This window comes from Mixophyes fleayi, chromosome 6 (genome assembly GCF_038048845.1).
Source record: "Mixophyes fleayi isolate aMixFle1 chromosome 6, aMixFle1.hap1, whole genome shotgun sequence".
In the NCBI taxonomy this organism is placed as follows: Eukaryota; Metazoa; Chordata; class Amphibia; order Anura; family Limnodynastidae; genus Mixophyes; species Mixophyes fleayi.
The window spans coordinates 128,601,802-128,623,914 of NC_134407.1; the positions used below are offsets into that span (position 1 = coordinate 128,601,802).

General features: G+C 45.8%; 1 long non-coding RNA gene across 1 annotated transcript; it reads left to right on the top strand.

The window, feature by feature from the left end:
- The first annotated feature begins 10,166 nt into the window (after positions 1 to 10,166).
- LOC142160391 (uncharacterized) lies at positions 10,167 to 11,014 on the top strand. Its single transcript, XR_012693196.1, has 4 exons — positions 10,167 to 10,248; positions 10,330 to 10,392; positions 10,731 to 10,793; positions 10,946 to 11,014. It is a non-coding gene; the product is annotated as an uncharacterized LOC142160391 (long non-coding RNA).
- Positions 11,015 to 22,113: the final 11,099 nt, after the last annotated feature.

Below are 22,113 nucleotides of genomic sequence, written 5' to 3' on the forward strand. Positions count from 1 at the left end.
TCACCAAACAATGCTAGTTTGGACTGTCCATGTTTCCACGCAGGTGGATGCTTTTGTGGAACTCCTGCTGTGACTCCCAGGATGGCATTCCGGTTTGGCGTTTCCCAAAGATCGATGTCCAGATGTTGTGGATTCTTAGAAGTTTCCTTTAAGACCTGGCTTCCGACCGTTGCATCAGTTGCCGGCATGTCCGGCCGGATCCGCTCACTGAGGACATCATTAAACAGTTGGAAGTCTCGCCCCAAAATGAGTGGATATGAGAGTTTAGATGCTATGGCAGCTACCACCATAACAGTTTTGTCTTTGAGTGTGACTGGTAGTATTGTTCTTTCATACTTTTCTGTTGTGCCATGTACGCAAAGAACCTTCACCTTGGGCAACCGAGAAGTTATGGTTTCAGGTAAGGCAGAGCTGGGAAACCAATGAGAGTCCACTCCCCGAGTCAACCAAGGCCAGAACAAGGTTTTGGTTGATAAGCACAGTCACCCGGAACAAACAAGGACTTCCTGATGTGGGACTCATGGTAAAACAGCTTGGAAATGCCGGTCCAATATGTGCTACAGAACAGTCCATGGGTTCCTGTAGTTTAGGACACTCTGCCTTAAAGTGGCCTGGCTCACCACATTAAAAACACTTCAGATTAGACAGCTTTGCACCTGGCCCTCTGTCAGTAGCAGTTTTGCCATTGGGCCCTGTAGCAAGGATTGTCAAACCTGGCTTTTGGAGTGGCAGCAGCTTTGGCACAAATGCAGGTTCTTTAGTCATTTGCTGTAGTGCACAAAACCTTTCTACCACGGTACCAAGCTCTTCATAAGTTTGTGGGTCTGATTGCAGAACCCACCTTTGCAAATCGCAGTTCAGCCCCCGGATGCAGTGATCTATCGCCAGAACTTCAATAATCCGAGAAGGCGAATTCTCCTCAGGCTGCAGCCATTTCTTTAAAATTTTAGAAAGCTCAGCCACTTGCGCTCTGACCGTTTTTTCTTTATCATAGCGGCATTGGTGATAGCGCTGGGCTCGCCCTGGCCCGGAAACTCCAATGCGAGCCAATATCTCAGACTTTAGGCACAAAGAATCAGAGGCCCGTTCCTCATCTAGATTCATATAAGCTCGCTGAGCTTCATCAGTCAGATATGGCGCAAGTCTCTCAGCCCAATCTTTAGGAGGCCATTTTGCCCTTTTTGCAAGTCTCTCAAAGGACACCAGATATGCTTCTATGTCATCACCTGGCGACATTTTCTGGAGAACAGGACTAGGTGGTTCATTTCTGTCATGCCTCACCTGGCTTAACTCTTCCCTTAAGAGCTTTGTGTTTTCCACCTGTGCCTCGGCAACTCGTAGCATCTGAGCTTGCTGCTGTTGCTGCACAGCGGCCACATTCACAAGGGTTCTCAGTACTTCCTCCATGTTGACGTCTGCGCGGGTTGGGTAGCGGAAACTTGCTTCCCGGAGTATCCCACTCCTGACACCACTTGTGGCAAGAGACTGCTACTGCAGAAGCACACGCGAACAACTTCCTCCTTTTTATGTAGTTTTATTGTCAGGATGGTAAATGTTTTGACACCATACAGATTTCACAGCAATTCTTGGAGACCCTAAACGCTAGCTAGACATAGCTCAGCTCTCTCAAGACCAGCCAGCTTTCCCAGCGTTGGTCTCAGTGCACAAATGATATAAACAAGCTTTTATACCTGTTACTCCTCCCCCAGCCTTAGCTTGATGGATAGACGACACACCCACCTTCTCTTTAAAGGGAAACGCCCATCTCTGGCTCTGTTTGGACTAACAGACACACCCTGTCTGTTTGCTGAGAGGAAGGATTTCAAATCATGTAAGTTTAACCAAACTTAAACTTGTTACGAGCCGCGGCTCCCCGACGGGCCGCCGCGGCTCGCTTCCGGCTCTCTCAGACGCCCCGGCCGTCTCCATGACGACCGGGGTCTCACTTCCGCCTCTGACGTCCCGGTTGCCTAGGCAACAACCGGGACGCTGTAATCCGGAGGCCGCAGCGCCCGGCCAGCGGGCTCACACCCGGGCATATTCCTGCAGGGAAAGGTAGGGATATTTATACATTGGAGCAGACTCTGTGAGAGTCTTTTTGATTCAGTATTGGTGCTGTCTTGTCTCTGCCAGTATTGTCTCGGTGCAGTGATTATGCTGTGGGAGGGGTTGTATTACTACAACTCCTATTGGTTCTCCTTGCTATTTAAGGCAGTGAGGACTTAGCCTCATTGCCAGTTATAGCTTCCTGTTTAGCTAGGCTCCTGTTCCTGTTTCCCTGCTCCTGTGTTTACTCTATTATTGGATTTCCTGTGTATGTCCCCTGGCTTGTTTTTGGACTTCGTTGTATTGCCTGTGACCCCTGACTTCGGCTCGTTTTCTGATATCCCTGTCTGCTGCCGGCCCTTGACCTTTTGCCTGGATCTCACATCGCTGTGTTCTACCACGCTGCCTCTGGGTTCTCCCCAGTCAGTGCACACTACACGACCCTCCGTTTGTCTGCAGCCAAGTCTGTCCCCACCACTAGGGGCTCCAGTGAACACCAGACATCGGAGCAGATTCCGGGTTCTGTCTGTCACGGGCACTAGGAGTCTTTACCCAGGGATCACCAGGTGGTAGGCTTACCAGAGCAATGTAGATGGTAATAGGGTACTCTGGTAGCTGGGTGATCACGGAACAGGAAACAGCAGACGATGAGATGCTCAGGAAAGTCTATGACTAGCAGCACTGGTAATATGGAGATAATAGTACACGAGGAACTGTAGGACAAGGACACGTGAAGGTAGTCAGTGGTCTGCGATAGCAAGTTGTACCACTGCTATAGTGAGGAGGAATGTCCAACAGAAACGAGGAGGTGATGAGAGTCAGCGGTCTGCGGATAGCAAGTTGTACCGCTGCCTGAGTGAAGGAATGGAATCCAAGTGGAGGTATCGGGAGTCAGTGGTCTGCGATAGCAAGTTGTACCACTGCTATGTGAGAGGATACTGGAACAGGTGATACTGGAAACAGGGATCAGTGGTCTGCTACTAGCAAGTTGTACCACTGAATATATATGTGAGGAGGTGCACGGGGAGAGACTGCAACACAGGATATACACAGGCACCTTATATACGATCCACAGTAACATGCACAATATATATATAAATGACTGAACAGGTCTGCAAATATAGGAAGTCTCTTGAAGTAGTCCAGCACAAGTTAACACAGTCAATGATGGCAATAGACTCAGCGGATAGCAGACTCCACAGGAGAACCAACACAGTCCAGCAAGATATGCAATACACCAGCACAGTCAACGAGAAGTATGCATACCGTGGTTCAGAAGCAGGTAGTCAGATAGGAGTGCAGGGATACCTGAGCGGCAGGAGGCCGGCTGGATGAGAAGTCCCAGGATACCTGAGGCAGCGGTCAGTAGGTGCAGCGCACAGATAAGTAGACCAACAGGGACACGAATCCACAGGAATCAATAACACGTGGAACTGGACTCACGCAGGACCCATGAGAGTGGAGATGATCCAGCAGAGGAGTAGTAGATGAGATATAAATCCAATGCAGACAGGAGGGTAGACCTGCGGGACACGTGAAGGCGTGGAGAGCGGATCAGCAGTAGATGGATGATAGCGCGGTCAGCAGCAGCAGGGCTCTGCGGTACACGGAGGTAACCAGTAGCAACCAATAGTTGTCAGTAGCGATGGAACACGGGAGAGCAGAGTAGACCAGGGGCTGTTGATCACGGAGAGTAGCAAATGGCAATGAGAGCAGCAGTCTCGAGGAAACACAGGAGAGCTGAGAAGAGACTGCAGTGCACAGGAGCAGCGGATAGGAATCAGCTAACTTGTCACGATGATGAACACAGGCGAGTTGTAGGCTGGAGGCTGTAGTGCACGGAAGCAGTGGGTAGACATCAGCTAACAATCCCGATGATGAACACAGGCGAGTTGTAGGCTGGAGGCTGTAGTGCACGGAAGCAGCGGATAGACAACAGCTAACAGTCACGATAATGAACACAGGCGAGTTGCAGGCTGAAGGCTTGTAGTGCACGGAGGCAGCGGATAGGAATCAGCTCACGGACTTGATGAGGAACAGGTGAGTGGATGTAAAGTAACGGTTGGAGTGCACAGAGGCAGCGGGTAGGAACCCGCAAACAGTCACAGTGAAATATAATAGCGATGATGTGGATTAGAGGACTGAAGTGCACGGAGGCAGCGGATAGGAATCAGCAAACAGTCACAATGATAAGTAATAGCGTTGAAGTGGTTTGGAAGACTGTAGTGCACGGAGGCAGCGGATAGGAATCAGCTAACAGTCACGATGATACAGTTGATGGTAGAAGTGGTATGGGAACCACAGTAGTAGAAGTGGTTTGGAAACCACAGAGGTAGAAGTGGTTTGGAAACCACAGGAATCAGCAGCGCTGAAAACACGAGGAATACAGGAACACCTTCAGAGACTCATAGGGAATGAGACTCCAAGATCAGGCCACGTGGTGTTGACCACAGGTGCTTAATATAGGGAGTGTTGCCTGATCTGCCAATTGAGTTAAAGGGACATACACTGAAGTATAGGAAAGGGCTGCGCATGCGCAGACCCTCAGGATGGAGGACGGCCACGGTTCCTAAATGTCCGGGAAGAGGCACTCACGGTCCGGTGAGTGACACTGTCGTGCTGACTGAAGGAGTTCCTAACATTATAACTGGCCCAAATAAATAACGATCCTATTCTCCACTGATGGAACCCAGTCCAGCTCAAGTCCTAGCAGGGCAGATCCAAGTTGTCTCGCAGATGGTTCAGGATCTTTCACACAGGCTTTCTGCTCAGGAAGAAGCCGCCAAGGCCTCACAAGCAACTCCGGCACCTGAGCCAAAGTTAAATCTTCCGGACCGGTTCTCTGGAGATAGAACCTTATTCCGAAATTTTAAGGAGGGCTGCAAGCTGTATTTTCGTCTCAGGCCCCGCTCCTCGGGCTCGGAGCAACAGAGGGTCGGCATTGTCATCTCCTTACTCCAAGGCGATCCCCAATCCTGGGCGTTCAGTCTGACTCCTGTGGATCCAGCTCTACAGTCCGTAGACGCCTTCTTCAACGCACTTGGTCTCTTATATGATGACCCAGATAGGGTGGCCTCGGCTGAGTCCCACCTAAGAGCGCTGAAACACGGGAGGCGGACAGCGGAAGAATATTGTGCTGAGTTCCGACGTTGGTCGGTCGACAGTCAGTGGAATGACCCCGCACTACGGAGTCAGTTCCGGCTTGGGCTCTCGGAGCAGATAAAGGACTCCTTAGTCCAATATCCTTCATCATCTTCCTTGGAGGCCTTAATGCAACTAGTTATTAAAATTGACCGCAGGATCAAGGAAAGAAGGTCCGAAAAGGAGGCCGCCTCACCATCCTGGCCCTCTCCAGCCGTCTACTCAGTTCCTCAGGATTTACCGGAGCCCATGCAGTTAGGGGCTTATCGCCTGTCCCCTGAGGAGAAATCCAGGCGCCGGTCACTGGGGCTATGTCTCTATTGTGGCAATAAAGGCCATCTCCTGCGTAGCTGCCCTAACAAGGCGGGAAAAGACCAGGCCTAGGAGTAAAGGAGGAGGTACGCCTAGGTCTCCAGATGGTCTCTTCCAAGAATTCGGTCTTAATCCCTGCTCGGATCATGTATGGTAATCGATCCGTTTCTATCCCTGCCTTTCTTGACAGCGGGGCAGCTGGAAATTTTTTGGATATAAACTTTGCCAAGAGACTTGGTATTCCGTCCGTAAACTTAGACTCAGAAATCACGGTCTGCGGTCTGGACGGTAAACCGTTAACTGACGGAAGGGTCTCATATCAAACACCACCTCTGCAGCTTACGGTGGGAGCTCTCCATTCCGAAGTCCTCTCGTTCTTTCTAATTCCCTGTTCCTCCGTACCATTGATCCTCGGACATCCCTGGCTTCAACTTCACAACCCTCACATAGATTGGAGCACGGGGGAGATCATACGATGGAGTAAGGCTTGTTCCTCAACCTGTCTTGCTCTTCCTCTCCGGATTGTTCAGCCTAGCCCTGAATCTCTTCCATTGCCTTATCGTGAATTCCACGACGTATTCTCGAAAAAAGAAGCAGACGCTCTACCCCCACACCGTAGCTACGATTGCTCCATTGATTTGGTTCCAGATGCCAAGCTTCCTAAGGGAAGATTATATGCCTTGTCTATTCCTGAAACTAAGTCTATGGATGACTATGTGGAGGAAAACCTACGTAAGGGATTCATTCAACCCTCCAAATCACCCGTAGGAGCGGGCTTCTTCTTTGTGGCAAAAAAAGATGGTAGCCTCCGGCCGTGCATAGACTATAGGGGTCTAAATGGGATTACCGTGAAGAATACTTACCCGTTGCCACTCATCTCCGTACTTTTTGATCAGCTCAAATTAGCCACGATATTCTCCAAGATCGATCTGCGGGGGGCATATAATCTGGTTCGAATAAAAAAGGGCGACGAGTGGAAGACGGCCTTCAATACTCACTCAGGCCATTATGAATATCGGGTCATGCCCTTCGGCCTATGTAACGCCCCCGCAGTGTTCCAAGATTTTATTAACGATGTCCTGCGAGAATTCCTGGGGAGATTCGTTGTAGTTTATCTTGACGACATTTTGATTTATTCCCAGTCACTGGAGCAACACCGTACTCATGTCAAACAGGTACTTCTGAAACTCCGCCAGCACTGCCTCTTCGCTAAACTCGAGAAATGCGAGTTTGAAGTCACTCAGGTCACGTTCCTCGGATACGTCATCTCACCTCGTGGCTTCTCCATGGATCCCAGTAAAGTACAGGCAGTTCTCGATTGGATCCGGCCTAGCAATCTTAAAGCCATTCAGAGGTTTTTAGGATTCGCTAATTATTATAGGCGATTCATCCAGTCATTCTCTGTATTGGTGGCTCCGATCACAGCCCTTACACGTAAAGGGGCTGATACCGTTAATTGGTCCTCTACGGCCTTGACGTCCTTTCAAAAGTTAAAAGAGGCCTTCATCTCTGCACCTGTCCTCCGACACCCCAATCCGGAATTACCGTTTGTTCTCGAAGTGGATGCCTCTGACGTCGGGGCAGGTGCGATCCTTTCCCAGAAAGATATCACTGATCACTGTTTGCATCCCTGTGCCTTTTTTTCCAGAAAATTTTCCTCCGCTGAGACCCACTATGACGTTGGGAATAGAGAATTGCTAGCTATCAAGTGGGCATTTGAAGAGTGGCGCCACTGGCTAGAGGGAGCTAATCATGTGGTTACAGTATATACTGACCACAAAAATCTACAGTATATTCAATCTGCTAAAATTGTGAACTCCAGGCAAGCCCGGTGGGTCCTTTTCTTCTCCCGTTTCAACTTTACAATTACGTTCCGGCCCGGATCCAAGAACATTAAGGCAGACGCCTTGTCTCGCAGTTTCATCGCCTCTCATCCTTCCCTCACAGAAACCGCTTTCATTATTCCGGCATCCAAAGTAGTCCTTGGCCTAACTCAGGATCTTGGCACAACCCTCCGGGGTCTCCAACAGTTGGCACCATCAGCTACTCCCAGGGGTAAATTATTCGTACCAGCTTATCTGAGGAGGACGGTCTTCACTGAATGTCATGATAATAAAACCTCAGGTCACCCTGGAGTATCCAAGACATTGGAACTTCTGTCTCGTTCCGTCTGATGGCCGTCCTTGGCAGCCGATACCAAAGAGTTTGTGTTATCCTGTGAAACCTGTGCCAGGAATAAATCTTCTCGCAGACGTCCTGCCGGGCCTCTTATGCCACTATCCGTTCCAACGAGACCCTGGACCCACATATCGATGGACTTCATCGTAGAATTACCACGCTCATCCAGCTTTAACACCATCTGGGTGATAGTAGACAGATTTAGTAAGATGGCACATTTCATCCCTCTTGTAGGATTGCCATGTGCTAAAACCTTGGCATCCCTATTCATTCAGCACGTTTTCAAGCTCCATGGACTTCCTGTTAATATTGTCTCTGACCGCGGCTCCCAATTTGTAGCCACATTCTGGAGAGCATTCTGTGCCCAATTAGGAATTAAACTCTGTCTATCTTCGGGGTATCACCCACAATCCAACGGACAAACGGAGAGGGTTAATCAATCCCTTGAGCAATTTCTCCGTTTATATGTAACTAAATGCCATAGTGATTGGGCTGCTCTGCTTCCATGGGCAGAGTTCGCCTACAACAACTCGTGCCATTCATCTACTCTGGTATCGCCATTCTTCTGTAACTTCGGATTCCATCCTCGGTCCAACTCGCTGGAAGTCTCGAATCAAGCCAAATCTAGTTCTTCGATTTCTTATCTGTGCCGGATATGGAGAAAGGTTCACCTTGCCCTCAAACAAGCTTCATTTAAGTCTAAACATTATGCTGATCAGCATCGTGGACCGTGTCCTTTCAAGGTCGGGGACAAGGTGTGGCTGTCTACCCGCAACATTAAACCTAAGCAACCTTGTAGGAAGTTAGGTCCTAGGTTTATTGGACCCTTCTCCATTATTAAACAGATTAATCCCGTGGCTTTCAAGTTGAAACTTCCTCCTTCACTCAAGATTCCTAACACATTCCATTGTTCCTTGTTGAAAGCAGTTACATGTTCACATAAATTCAGACCACGTCAATTGCACAGACCTCGTCCTGTCTCAGTCAGAGGACACCAAGAGTTCATTGTTGAAAAGATCCTAGACTCCAAAAAGGTGCAAAGTCAACTCCACTTTTTGGTCCACTGGAAAGGCTACGGCCCGGAGGAACGGTCTTGGGTACCGCAGAAGCATCTACATGCTAACCAACTCATTAAGGACTTTTTTAAAAAGTATCCTGGGAAACCTGGAAGTCGGGGTGCATTGACCCCTCCTCAAGGGGGGGGGTACTGTTACGAGCCGCGGCTCCCCGACGGGCCGCCGCGGCTCGCTTCCGGCTCTCTCAGACGCCCCGGCCGTCTCCATGACGACCGGGGTCTCACTTCCGCCTCTGACGTCCCGGTTGCCTAGGCAACAACCGGGACGCTGTAATCCGGAGGCCGCAGCGCCCGGCCAGCGGGCTCACACCCGGGCATATTCCTGCAGGGAAAGGTAGGGATATTTATACATTGGAGCAGACTCTGTGAGAGTCTTTTTGATTCAGTATTGGTGCTGTCTTGTCTCTGCCAGTATTGTCTCGGTGCAGTGATTATGCTGTGGGAGGGGTTGTATTACTACAACTCCTATTGGTTCTCCTTGCTATTTAAGGCAGTGAGGACTTAGCCTCATTGCCAGTTATAGCTTCCTGTTTAGCTAGGCTCCTGTTCCTGTTTCCCTGCTCCTGTGTTTACTCTATTATTGGATTTCCTGTGTATGACCCCTGGCTTGTTTTTGGACTTCGTTGTATTGCCTGTGACCCCTGACTTCGGCTCGTTTTCTGATATCCCTGTCTGCTGCCGGCCCTTGACCTTTTGCCTGGATCTCACATCGCTGTGTTCTACCACGCTGCCTCTGGGTTCTCCCCAGTCAGTGCACACTACACGACTCTCCGTTTGTCTGCAGCCAAGTCTGTCCCCACCACTAGGGGCTCCAGTGAACACCAGACATCGGAGCAGATTCCGGGTTCTGTCGTGCTGACTGAAGGAGTTCCTAACAAAACTATTGGTTTTCATACATAAGTCTTCACATTCAATCTAGGTGCATTACTGCACAAATGTTTTACTCTACTTCCCTGCTTTCTCTGCATATTGCCAGCTAAATGCCTCCTTTTGTTACTATATATATATATATATATATATATATATATATACATATATATATATATATATATATTATATTATATATCGCTGTAGTGTCTGATTTCTATAGATAACACTACGCAAGAAGTATGTTAGTGCAGACCTCTTATTGTATTGTAATCAGTATTGTATGAATATCTTGCCTCATTCAAAATTTTCAGCTGATGTAAAGGTTATTTAAATATTTATCTTGGTTGGTTTAAATGAATTCAATTCATCTTAATTTTTTTCACCAATGTTAAAAAATTAACAAAATTAACAAAAATTAATATTGACATAAACATCAATTATGAAAAGTAAAATCTCTTTAAAAATGATGTTTATGGTGTTATATTTGGCGATGTATATTGAAGTCTCACTGTAGTAAGTCTATTAAAATTGTATTTTTTCTTTTTAATCTCTTTCATAACTACTTTTTGGAATAGATGTGGCATCTCAATTGGAAAGTCAAGTAGTTGGAACGTCTTCAAATACTGGTGAAAATTTTAAGTACTAGTAAAGGATAAGATACGATCCAAAAAATGTGCAAAGCTTATTTCAATAATTTTTTATTACAGAACAAGAAAGGCATTCTACAAAGTCTACTGTTCCTGACAAAGGTGTTGAACCAAGGAAAAAAGGTATTTATATTTTCAAATACCTAACTAAGCAAATATCTCTCTCCCCCCTCCCTCACTCTCCCTCTCCCTTACTCTCCCCCTCTCTCTCATTCTTCCACTCTCCCTCTCTCTCACTCTCCCTCTCTCTCACTCTCCCTCCCTCTCCCTCTCTCTCTCACTCTCCAACTCTCTCCCTCTCTCTCTCTCTCACTCTCCCTCTGTCTCTTTCACTCTTCCTCTCTCTCACTCACTCACTCACTCTCTCTCCCTCTCTCTCTCTCTCTTTTTCCCTATTTCATACTCAATAAACACAGTTATAATAGTAATAATATGTTCCTTTTTTTTTTAATAATTTACAGCTCACAAGAGAAGAAGAGTGACTGAGGAAGATGTGTCGGAGCACGTTGTAGATGTCCATCAAGGTAATTGTTTCATTTAAGCTTGTATTGTTTTTGGTGTGGTTAACATGCAATAGTTATTAACAACTCTGTCGATTATTTTTCAGGAAAGATCATATATATATATATTGATGATGATATGTAAATAATCTCTTCTACTTTTTTATTATTTACAGAAGTCCAACACGTTGAAGAAATGCCAGCAGAACGGGGAACATCAATGACGTATGCTGACAGTCCAGAAGGTATTGTTTGTCAAAAAATTGGGATATATATCTATCTATCCATATATATATATATATATATATATATATATATATATATATATATCTCAAGGTATCTATACATTTATATATATATATATATATATATATATATATATATATATATATATAGATAGATTTATCTAGACAGATATATATATTAGATATCCGCTGACCAAAAATATAATATATTGTTTACTAATTATTTTTTTGTTTATAGAATCTGTTACTCAAGAACGTGTTGTAACACCGCTCACCACGTATCAGTTGCTTGATGCTATGGAAGAAATAGCATCTGTTGTCTCAGAAACAGGTGAATATAAAATTAATTATCAAAATGGTGTACTAAATACATGTTACAGTAAAGTTTTTCATTTTAAACATTATTTCATTGGTTAATATTTAATTTTTTTATTAATGTTTCTTTTTACAGAGCCAATTAACCATGATAGTGATTCATTGGCATTTTCTCCTGATGATACTTCGGTCCACGAAGATGCTGCTACAAGATTTGAGATACTTCAGAGAGTATCTATCCTGGGGAGACAGAGCGGAAATAGAGGATCTGCAGGAAGAAGTGCAAAGGGCAGAGACCTCAGTTGCTAGATTGCAACAGAGAATTGCTAAAAAGAAGCTAAAGAAAAATAAGTTGTTTATCCGTGACAAAGTGGAAATGCAGAGGGCTATTGATGAATTGGCGGATAACCTAAAGTATAAAGAATCTCACCTGGAGAAGTTGCATAAGAGATTGGCATATTACCAGCAACATGCTAGCAATCCGAGAGAGAGTAGTCAGCTATTAACATCTGCTGATGCTTTTACTACTGATCCGTCCCAAGGTATGATACAGCTGACTGTGGGTCCTGCATGTGAAGCTGTAAAATGTGTGGATCCTGTCTCTGTAAATACAACCTCACAATCTGCATCAGTCCCTCTGCCTGCTAATATCCCTGTGGCAGAGATGGAAAATATGGAAGGAGAAAATGCCCTTTATTCATCCATAAGGGCATTGGAAGAAATTTTGACATCGCAGAGTGTGGTCATGAGTGCAGTAGGGTCTGTAGGGGGCCTTACAGTGTCTAAAGTAAAAGAGTCACCTGTAGTCCAAGATGGTGGTTTGTCAGCGGCAGCTGAGAGCACTGAAGGGTCTGTAGTTGGCCCTGTCTGGTGTACCTCAGTCAGGGGTCACTCCTCTCCCTGGTGGTCCAGTGGTAAAATTCAAAACCCAAGATGGCGGCTTTGGTTTGAGTGCTGCGACCAGAAGTATGGCGCAGTCTGTAATGGACTCTGTTGCATCTGTGTCAGCAGCTAACTGTGTTGTGCAGCAGGAGGAGGCTCAGATTGATCTTGCAATGAGTGAGTCTCTTGGAGAACTAATGTCTGCAGCAACCAGCGTTACCACAGGTGTAAATAAACTGAGTTCAGAGACTGAGGCACCAAGTGCTTTGGACACTGAGATAAGGGATGAGAGACTTGAATTTGCTAGTTCACCTAGTGCTGGTAATGTGTCTGTGCAATCAGTCTTTGGGCCTGTTAGTATTGGAAAATTACCCAGTGTTGCTCAGTGTGTAAAAGATATTGCAATTAGTGTGGCTGAATCTGTTTTGGCTCCTTCTATGTCTGTGGCTGCTGCTATGCCTAAGGGTGGTGGTGGGGACATCCCTGATCCTCCAGTTACTTCTTTAGAGCCTCAACCTGGGACTTCAGGTGCTGTGGGTAGTCCAGCCATTGTGTCATATGCTGGGGTATTAACAGGGAAGCGGGTGATGACTCCACAGCCTGTGTTAGGAGGAGTGCCACCAAAACGGCGAAATGTTGTTCAATTAAAATGGATAAGTAAAGAGACCCCCCCTCCCTCTAGGCCTGATTTTCTTAATCGATTTTTTACACTGGACTTTGTAACTAGTGATCTGTTTGCTTGCATACACCCTGTAGGCTCCCCTGAGTATGACATTAGCTTTTCCACCTATGGGGGTCTTCAGGCATTTTGGAATATATGGGGTTCTGTTAAAGGGCAGAGTCCCTGGCAAAGATATAGAGCTTACGCAGTTACTAGACAAGAGCAGCTTAGGATTACAATATTAGTTCGTAACGAGTCTTTGTCAGTGGCAGATCTGTCCTTTTGGTTTAAACGTTACGCAGACCTACTTTCACCCTTAAGTAAGGTGCCGGATCCAGAACACAATGTCTGGGGTGGGGCCTGGTCCATGACTGTACGGCTGCGGCAGAGTGAGGGGCGTACTCTGCATCTTCCATCTGCAGCCTACATAGATGGGGAGAGGATACAGTGTTTCTACCCCGGGCAGCCTCGTTTATGCCACCGGTGTGGGTCTTTTCATCACATTAGCAATAATTGTACGGAATTGAAGTGTTCTCTGTGTCAGGGGCTAGGGCACACTGCAAGGGATTGTACTGCAATTAAGTACAACCTTTGTGATGAGGATGGCCACCCATATAGTAGATGCTTACTGGTGGAGCATAATAAAGTTTCTTCAATTGTGGTTCCCACTATGACCCCCTCAGTAGTGAGCCCCGTGGTTGAAGAGGGAATAGTCTTGCAACAAAGCATGGAGGGTACTCTGGAGTGTGTGAGGGAGGAGGCTGTGTGAGGCAGCTCTCAGAATAAGGCACATGCCGCTCCTGATCACGTCTCAGAGTCCGAAATAGAGAGGGAGAATGAGGAATGGACCCTTGTGGGCAAAAATAAAAGGAGAAAGCAGGTGTCCAGCAAATCAGGGGACATTGTGGTTGTAAAACAGTTTCTGGTTATTTTCAGTGAAGAGGAGGAAGAGGAAGAGGTGGCTAGGGACATAGAAGGTGATTTGAAACTTAGGCCTAAGCGTCAGAGGAAGAAGGTGAAGAAGTTACCTAGGAACCCCCCTCAGTTACAGGTGGAGGAACTTCCTGTTGGTGTAGGGGTAGGGTTAGTGGTAGGAGGAGGCAAGGGGAAGGGTAGGGGGAAGAGTGGTCCCTTCGACATCTAGGATGGATCCTGTTCTTGGAGTTGCTCCAGTTCCCTTTACCCTTAACACTGTAATGCCAGGTGAAGTACCCACCCATGTAGAGACTCCAGAGGTTAATACTCATTCAGGCATTTCCTTCGGTACAATTGCTGTTCCTAAGCCCCTTAAGTCCTCTGCTGAAGAGGTAGTCATTACTAAATCCATCCCCCCTGATAAGGAACAGTGTGATGGTGGTCCAGGTATGGTTGACATCTCCAAAAGGAGTGTTGGAGGGAGGACTCAGGTTTCAAAGCCTCCTTCAAAGGAGTCAAGGAAAGAGCTGGTCTCCTCTGTGGGACACAGCCAAAATAAGTAAAGTGGAACTAAATGGGCCTACTTCTATAACCTAGAATGATGGCTCCCCAACCTATTAGATTTGCCACCATTAATGTGGCATCTATAATGTCTGAACGAGCTCGCTACATGTCCTATAGTTTTTTCGACACGCTTGAGGTCGATTTTTTATTTTTGCAAGAGACTAGGGTAGGTCGACTGTCGGACCTCCACAAAGCCAAGGGTGAGTGGAGGTGGGGTCCCTCCTATTGGTCTCTTGTGGCCGAGCCGTGCGGTGGGGTGGCGGTACTTTTTACTGGCATGGTAACCATTCAGCGGGTTATAGAACTAGATGTATGATTCTGGATGTCACTCTGAAGGGGTGCGACCTCAGGTTAATTAACATCTATGCCAGTCCGCAATCTAAGTGGGACAGGAAGTGCCTTTTCAGAGAGATAAAGCCTTACCTTTTTACAGCCCGGCAGGTAGTTTTTGGAGGTGATTTCAACACCTTTATTAGGCCCAAAGACAGGGGAGGATCCAATTCTACGCTGGGCTACGATTCCCTTTTTCTAGTTAGTATGGTTAGACAGGCAGGTCTGGGGGATGTACACGTTCGCCATTCCCCAGACCTCACAGGTTTCACCTTTTTTAGAGGTAGGGGTAGGTCTAGGATAAACAGGTTTTTTGTTAAGGAGGGCTCTGCGACTTCGGCAACTGTGCTGAGGCCTGTGGAGTTCTCTGATCATGTTTGTCTGTGTGTCAGCTTGAATGCCTCAGAAACCCCTCTGAAAGGCAGGGGCCTGTGTCGCCTGAGCCCTGAGCTCCTAAAGGAGGATGAGATTAGACAGTCTTTGAAACACAGGAATCACTTTTGGAGGCAGGTTGGAGTAGGTCAGAGTGGTGGGAGGTTTGCAAGAAGCGAACTCGGAGCTTCTTCCGCCGACTCGTAAGTCACAGAAATTTGGTAAAAATGAATACCTACTCAGCTTTGAGGCCGAAACTTGCTTTCCTGATCTCTGAAGAATGAGACGGTGGGGAGATCTCCCGGGTGAAGGCTAGGTTGAAGGAGTGTCAGTATGATCGGTATGCTTCCTTAGTTCTGGAGAGGGATTATGGTCAATACCACTCGCCAGACCCCTACCAGAGCTGTAGGAACTCGATCAATGCTAAGGAGGTGAGAGGGCTGTGTGATGAGCGGGGTGTCTTTCAAAAGTCTCGGGAGGACATTCTTGGCATCATTGGCTCTTTCTACTCTGGCTTCCTCTCTGAGAAATCACTTGACAGAGGGAAGATGGAGCAATTTCTGAAGGAAACTCCTGGTGTGAATAACTTGCATGCTGCGCTTGACACCCTGGATGGTGATATAACGGTAGACGAGGTCAAGGCTGCCATAGATAGTCTGTCTATGAAGAAGTCCCCAGGACCGGATGGCCTGACATCCGAGTTTTATAAGACCTTTATCAACATCTTGGCCCCTCGCCTTCTGGAAGTGTTTAATGAGTGCCTGGGCGAGGGTTTACTCCCTCCTTCCATGAGGACATCTGCCCTTATAGTATTGTCCAAGGGATCGGACCAATCCAAGATTGAGAACTGGCGCCTTATCGCCCTTCTTAATGTGGATCGCAAGATTCTGGCAAAAGTGCTGTTCAACAGGTTGATTCAGATTACAGACCTGGTACTTTCTCCTTCTCAGCATTGCACCGTGAAGGGTCGTAGTACCTTTAGTTCTGTCCTTGGTGTCCAGGAGGCCGTCGAGCGGTGTTGTGCTGAGAAGTGGGGAAAGTATTTGCTGACACTGGACCAGTCGAAGGCTTTTGATCGGGTCAATCATGAGTAACTCTGGTGTCTATTTGGCAGGTATGGGCTCCCAGAGCGGGTGGTCAATTGGATTAGAGTGATCTACAGGCAAGCCGAAAGCTTGCAGCTTGTGAATGGTTGGGTAGGTCCTACTTTCTCAGTGACTTCGGGAGTCAGACAGGGAGGTCCCCTGAGCCCCCTCTTGTACGTGTTTGCAATCGATCCCTTCATCAGGAGGGTAAAAGGGGACACAGTGAGAGGGGTGCAACTGAGCCCGGGGAAGCCGTTAAAAGTGGTGGCTTACGCAGATGATGTCACGCTCGTGATTTCTGATGTGAATGAAGCGAAAGACGTGACGGTTGATATCTGTACATATTCTGAGGCCTCAGGGTCCAGAATCAATCAGGATAAGTGTGAAGCTTTCTGGATGGGGGAGGAGGGTCAGCATTTTGACCTTACGGACAGCCTTCCCCAGGCGAGCGAGGAGATTAAAATTCTTGGTATCCGATTTGGCCTGGTGATTATGCCAAGCGAAATTGGGATATTAGGCTGGGAGAAGCTTCCGCTAAAGAGGTACGTTGGAAAGGATGGCATTTGTCTCTTAGGGAAAGGGTGGACTTGATCAAGACTTACCTGATTCCAGTCTTTTTGTATGTCAGTTATGTATGCCTTTTGCCAGAATCTTTATGGGCCAGGGTGAATGCAGTGTTCTTCCAGATGCTTTGGGGGAACAGGCTGAAGCTTGTTGAGCGTAACGTGACCTACAGATCGAGGGGGGAGGGGGGCCTGGGTATGGTAAACCCAGTGCTCTTCTTTATGCTCACCTTTCTTAAATTACATCTGCACAGTCTCATCTTGGAGACTCCCCCTCGATGGGTAGAGAGCTTTCGTGCCTGGGTGCATCCATTCCTCAATTCCTGGGTAGAGGGAGGAGCGGTAAAGAGCTTTCGAGTTCCACATGGTTACCTCCCGGCCACGTGAAACTGGGTTTGAAGGTGACAAGGAAATGGCAACTGGAGGTGGGAGAGGTCACAGCTTCTCTAGAAGGGAGTTGGAGAGGAGAGTCTTGCGGTCTCACTTCTGGGAGCCTCTGTCACTGAGGGACTGGCAGGGCAGTGTCTGCTCAGATGGCATAGCTCTGATCACTGATCGAAGGATACCACTGAAGCTCAGGGACATTGCCTGGCTCTCCTTCCACAGGAGACTCTATGTTAGAGGAAACCTCAAGGTAAGGAATGCCGATGATCGTGGCTGCCCACGGGAGGAGTGTCCAGGGGAGGAGGAGACAATGGATAATTTCTTTTGAGGTGTCCTTTTAACATAGAGGTTTATGATGGGGTCTCGTGTGTCTTGGGCACGTCTAGTCTTTCGGGGTTTAGTTACCGTGAGTGGGTTTATGGGGCGCTCAAGAGGTTTAGGGCTTTTGATTTGGTCACTCTGTTTTTAGTTACATTAGTGGTTAGGTATTACACGTGGAATGCATGGTGTTTAGTGACAATCCTCAAGAAAGTCCTCCCTTGCAAAGAGGTGGTGGGAGATATTCTTCACGAGGTTTGGAAGATAAGGGATATGGAGAGGCAAAGGATGGATGCTGCGAGCTGGGCCAGGCTTTGGCGTGGCTTGAAACCCCCTTAGTGGGTGGTGGAAATCTAGGGCCTCTCCATCTGTTGGCTTTCTATTTCTTCACCTCCCAGTAGATTTTGATTGGTTCCTTTTTTTTAGTAAGTGCTTGCATATGTCTAGTCAGCCTATTTAGTTCCACTATGCTTGTTTTTAGTTTTGGTACAGTTAAAGTTTGTTTTAACATTAAAGTTGAGATTTATTATGGTGCATTTAACCAGTTTACGTTAGCCATGAAGGCCTATGGACTTTTCTATTTTTATGGACTTTATTTATTATGAGCATGGACTTTTTTATTGGGATATGGGAGGGGTTTCGTTATTGTTGAGATATGTATTTTGTTGCAAGTTTTTCTAATTAAAAAATCAGCAGCTGCTTGGTGCTCCTGCTCTTCTGTGTACTGCTGTGAATCCATTTTGATAACACCGTACACTTTGACAGCAAAGTCAGACGAAAAAGCCTGCCAGCCCAAGTATTTGTATTTCAGCAATAATAATTAGCAATGGAGCAATGGAGCTCTCCTCTTTGTATGTTACCTATATAGCACAGCAGAATGTGACTGTAGATTTACAGTTTTACACCAAGCCTGCCAGCCCAAGTATTTGTATTTCAGCAATGATAATTAGCAATGGAGCTCTCAAAAATGTCACTGTAGATTTTGTTGAACAATGCTAACCCCTCCTCTTTCTATTCTATCTAGCTTGCTGACCAACTGCTCTACAGACTGTGCTACCCCTTCTGTGTCCCTCTGTGAAATGGCGCTAGATCGCCCTGGAGGGCGCTATTTATAGAATTCAAAACTCCACAGATCCGAGATCCAACGACGTAATGATGACGTTTTGCTTCGTTTTTGATTCCGAAAAAGCGCAAAAGTACAGAGCCAGCTTGGCTCGGTACTCGGATATGCTAAGTTCGGGTGTGTTCAGCGGAACCGAGCCTGAGCATCTCTACTTTGAATAAATAGTACATTGGAAACCAAAAAAAATTATTTAATTACCAAGCAGCCAGCCATGTGGAAAGGATCTTGCTTCAAAATTTCGGAACAACAACGACTGTTGCAAGATGAATGAGTCATGTGATGAACCTGGAAAACCAAAAACAACATTGGTGATTTTTTCATTTGCATCACAAACCATCTGAACATTTATGGAATGGAAGTGTTTTCGATTATGAAAACTTTCTTACATTTGACAGGGTGGTGTAAGTGCAATGTGGGTGCAATCAATTGTACCTAGCACATTGGGCATTTGAGACAAAGCATAAAAATCAGCTTTGACCTCACGCCACTTATTGGCAGACTACGGGAAATTAATAAAAGTTGCAGTGTGCTTTTTGAGGGCTTTTAGAACCTTGAACAGGATCCTAGAAAAGGTGGTTTGGAAAAACCCGGCAATAAGTGCCAAGGTGGGCTGCAATGTTCCTGAAGCCAAAAAATGCAAAGCACCAAGCGGTATGGCAAGTCCAGAGACTGCTCGGTTAGTAGTGGCACGAGGTTCCAGGTCTTTTACAATCTCATTCAGATTGTAAATTGCTGAAGAGGATAGGCGATAAAGTTTTCTCACCTCCTCATCGGGCAATCCATCAAACAAACACCTGTTGCGGTACAGATGTGGCCTGGGGGATTCTAGTCCTACTTGGTGGACAGGCAATGCTGCCATTGCCTGTCCACCATTCTCTTCCACAGGCTCTCCCTCTTCCATACTTACATTCACACCACATGCATCAACATTCTCTCCAGCCACTCACACATTTGCATCGCCTTGCATTGCATCCAAAGCAGTCTCCTCCATACATGTACATCCACACTGTGTCCAGGAATGGCTCCAGTGAAAAAGAGACACTAAACTATTATTAATAAGAATAATTTTAAACTAAACTAAACTATTAACTCTTTTTAAACAAAAATGTAGGGAGTAAGGCCTGTTTGTGCAGGGGAAGAACGGGCCCGTGAGAAGCACTAGTTTACAAGGATATTACTTTGGTTGAAGTGATTAATTTATATGTTAATTTAGCTAATTTTTAGGACAAACAATACCCAAACAAAGAATACGATACGTGTCCTTGGATATACTCGATAATCCAGCAGAAAACACCAGTCAAAGGCAGGAGAAGGTTGTGTGCACAAAGAAATCACTCAGCAACAGTTCGTTCTCCACAAAGCTCTCCTTCACCACTGTTCACTCAACTGATTTGGAAAAAAAAAGTGTGTCAGATAGATTTAAAATAAAGGACTGCACCACTAACTTATTTTTTAGAGGGGAAATAATAAAACTTTAATAATTTTTTTACATGCTTTTTTAAAATATATTTCATCCTTTTTTTGATTTTGAAATGTAATTAAATAACCTAGTACCATTTTTTAAACTTGTTTCCTATTTTTATGTACTTTAAACCAATTTTTTATTTTTAGCACACCTCAAAGAGGTGCAAGATAAAAGAGCATATTGGCCTATCTAACGCGCCGCGTTAAAAAACAATTGAATAGCTTTTAACGCGGCAGGCTCTCACCCACCCTATACTTTCAATAGACCTTCTACTGGAGCGCGAGAGGACCATTTCATGAAAAAAAACTGTGCGTTAAAAACGTAATTGAATCGCAGGTAAAGTTAAACCGCTCGAAAATGGCAAAAAAACGCGCTAAAATGGATTAACGCGGTGTTAAAAAATATCTCTCGGTCAATTGAAATCCCCCCATAGACTTTTAATATTTTATCAAGGGGGATTATAATTATGATGATGGGATTAGAAATTTCTTGTACCAAATATAACTTTCATTTACCTTTGGATTCTTTTAAGATTCACTATATAATAATGTTTCATCAATAAGTTTTCTATTTAATTTAGTGGGTCTTTATATATACATATCCTGCAATCACCGTAGATATAAGTTGCAGTAGCGATAATTTGGGAAGTATTAAGGTTCTAATAAAATTAAATAGAAGCTATGGAACCAATTTTTGTGTGTGTGTTTATATATATATTTATATGAATTGATACACTTTATCTCAGTAGGATTGGAAATAATATAACATAATCGACATTGTAAAAGTACTGCTACTTACTGTAAGAGGTATTCTTTCAGATGCTGCATCTTCAATTAATGTGTATTATACATAGACCTATACATCATTTTGCCAAAGGTACATACGTATAATAGTGAGGTGACATTATATACCTGGTTGCCAATAGATTACTTAGCAACCACAAACTCAAACTAGCCATATGATTAATGGAAAGATCAGAGACGTACTTATGCATTATTGACATAAGTCCTGGCAGCAACAGCTGACTCTTGATGCCTTCTTAAAGCTTAAACAGCCAAATGCGCGTCTGTTTACTCTGCTATCTTAAAGTCTGAATTACAATTGGCATATTAATTTAATACTTACATCAGTGGAGTTGAGCCAATTCAAATCTATCATGCATGCACATGTTATATATACATGTCAATGAGAGTAAGAAATGCTCTCATAAATCTTTTTATAAATAAGTAGCTGTTCATAAACACAAATTTGAGGAATGGCGTATACTTCCTATGACTTGGTAATATCAGTGCAACATTAGTGGAAGAAGATATCCACATGGTGGTAACAGTGCTGTCTTCAGAAATTGTGGTGCCCAGTACAATTGAAACAGGCAGGCCCACCTCCCCCCTTCCTTTTCTTTGACCATCCCCACCACCCTCAGTAGAGTGGATGCAAATATAAGCTCGTCATAGCTTCCCACATTACATCAGACCTCCCCACAGGCCCATTTGACCTCCCCACATTACATCAGACCTCCCGACATGCCAATCTGACCTCATCACATTACATCAGACCTCCCCAAATGCCCATCTGACCTCCCCACACTACATCTGACCTCCCCACATTACATCAGACCTCCCCACAGGCCCATCTGACCTCCCCACATTACATCAGACCACCCCACATTACATCAGACATGCCCATCTGATCCCCACACATTACATCAGAGCTCCCCACATTACATCAGACCTTCCAACATGCCCATCTGATCTCCCACATTACATCAGACCTCCCCACATTACATCAGACCTCCCCACATGCCCATCTGACCTCACCACATTACATCAGACCTTCCCAAATACCCATCTGACCTCCAAACATTACATCTGACCTCCCCACATTACATCAGACCTCCCAACATGCCCATCTGACCTCACCACATTACATCAGACCTCCCCAAATACCCATCTGACCTCCAAACATTACATCAGACCTCCCAACATGCCCATCTGACCTCACCACATTACATCAGACCTCCCCAAATACCCATCTGACCTCCAAACATTACATCTGACCTCCCCACATTACATCAGACCTCCCCACAGGCCCATTTGACCTCCCCACATTACATCAGACATGC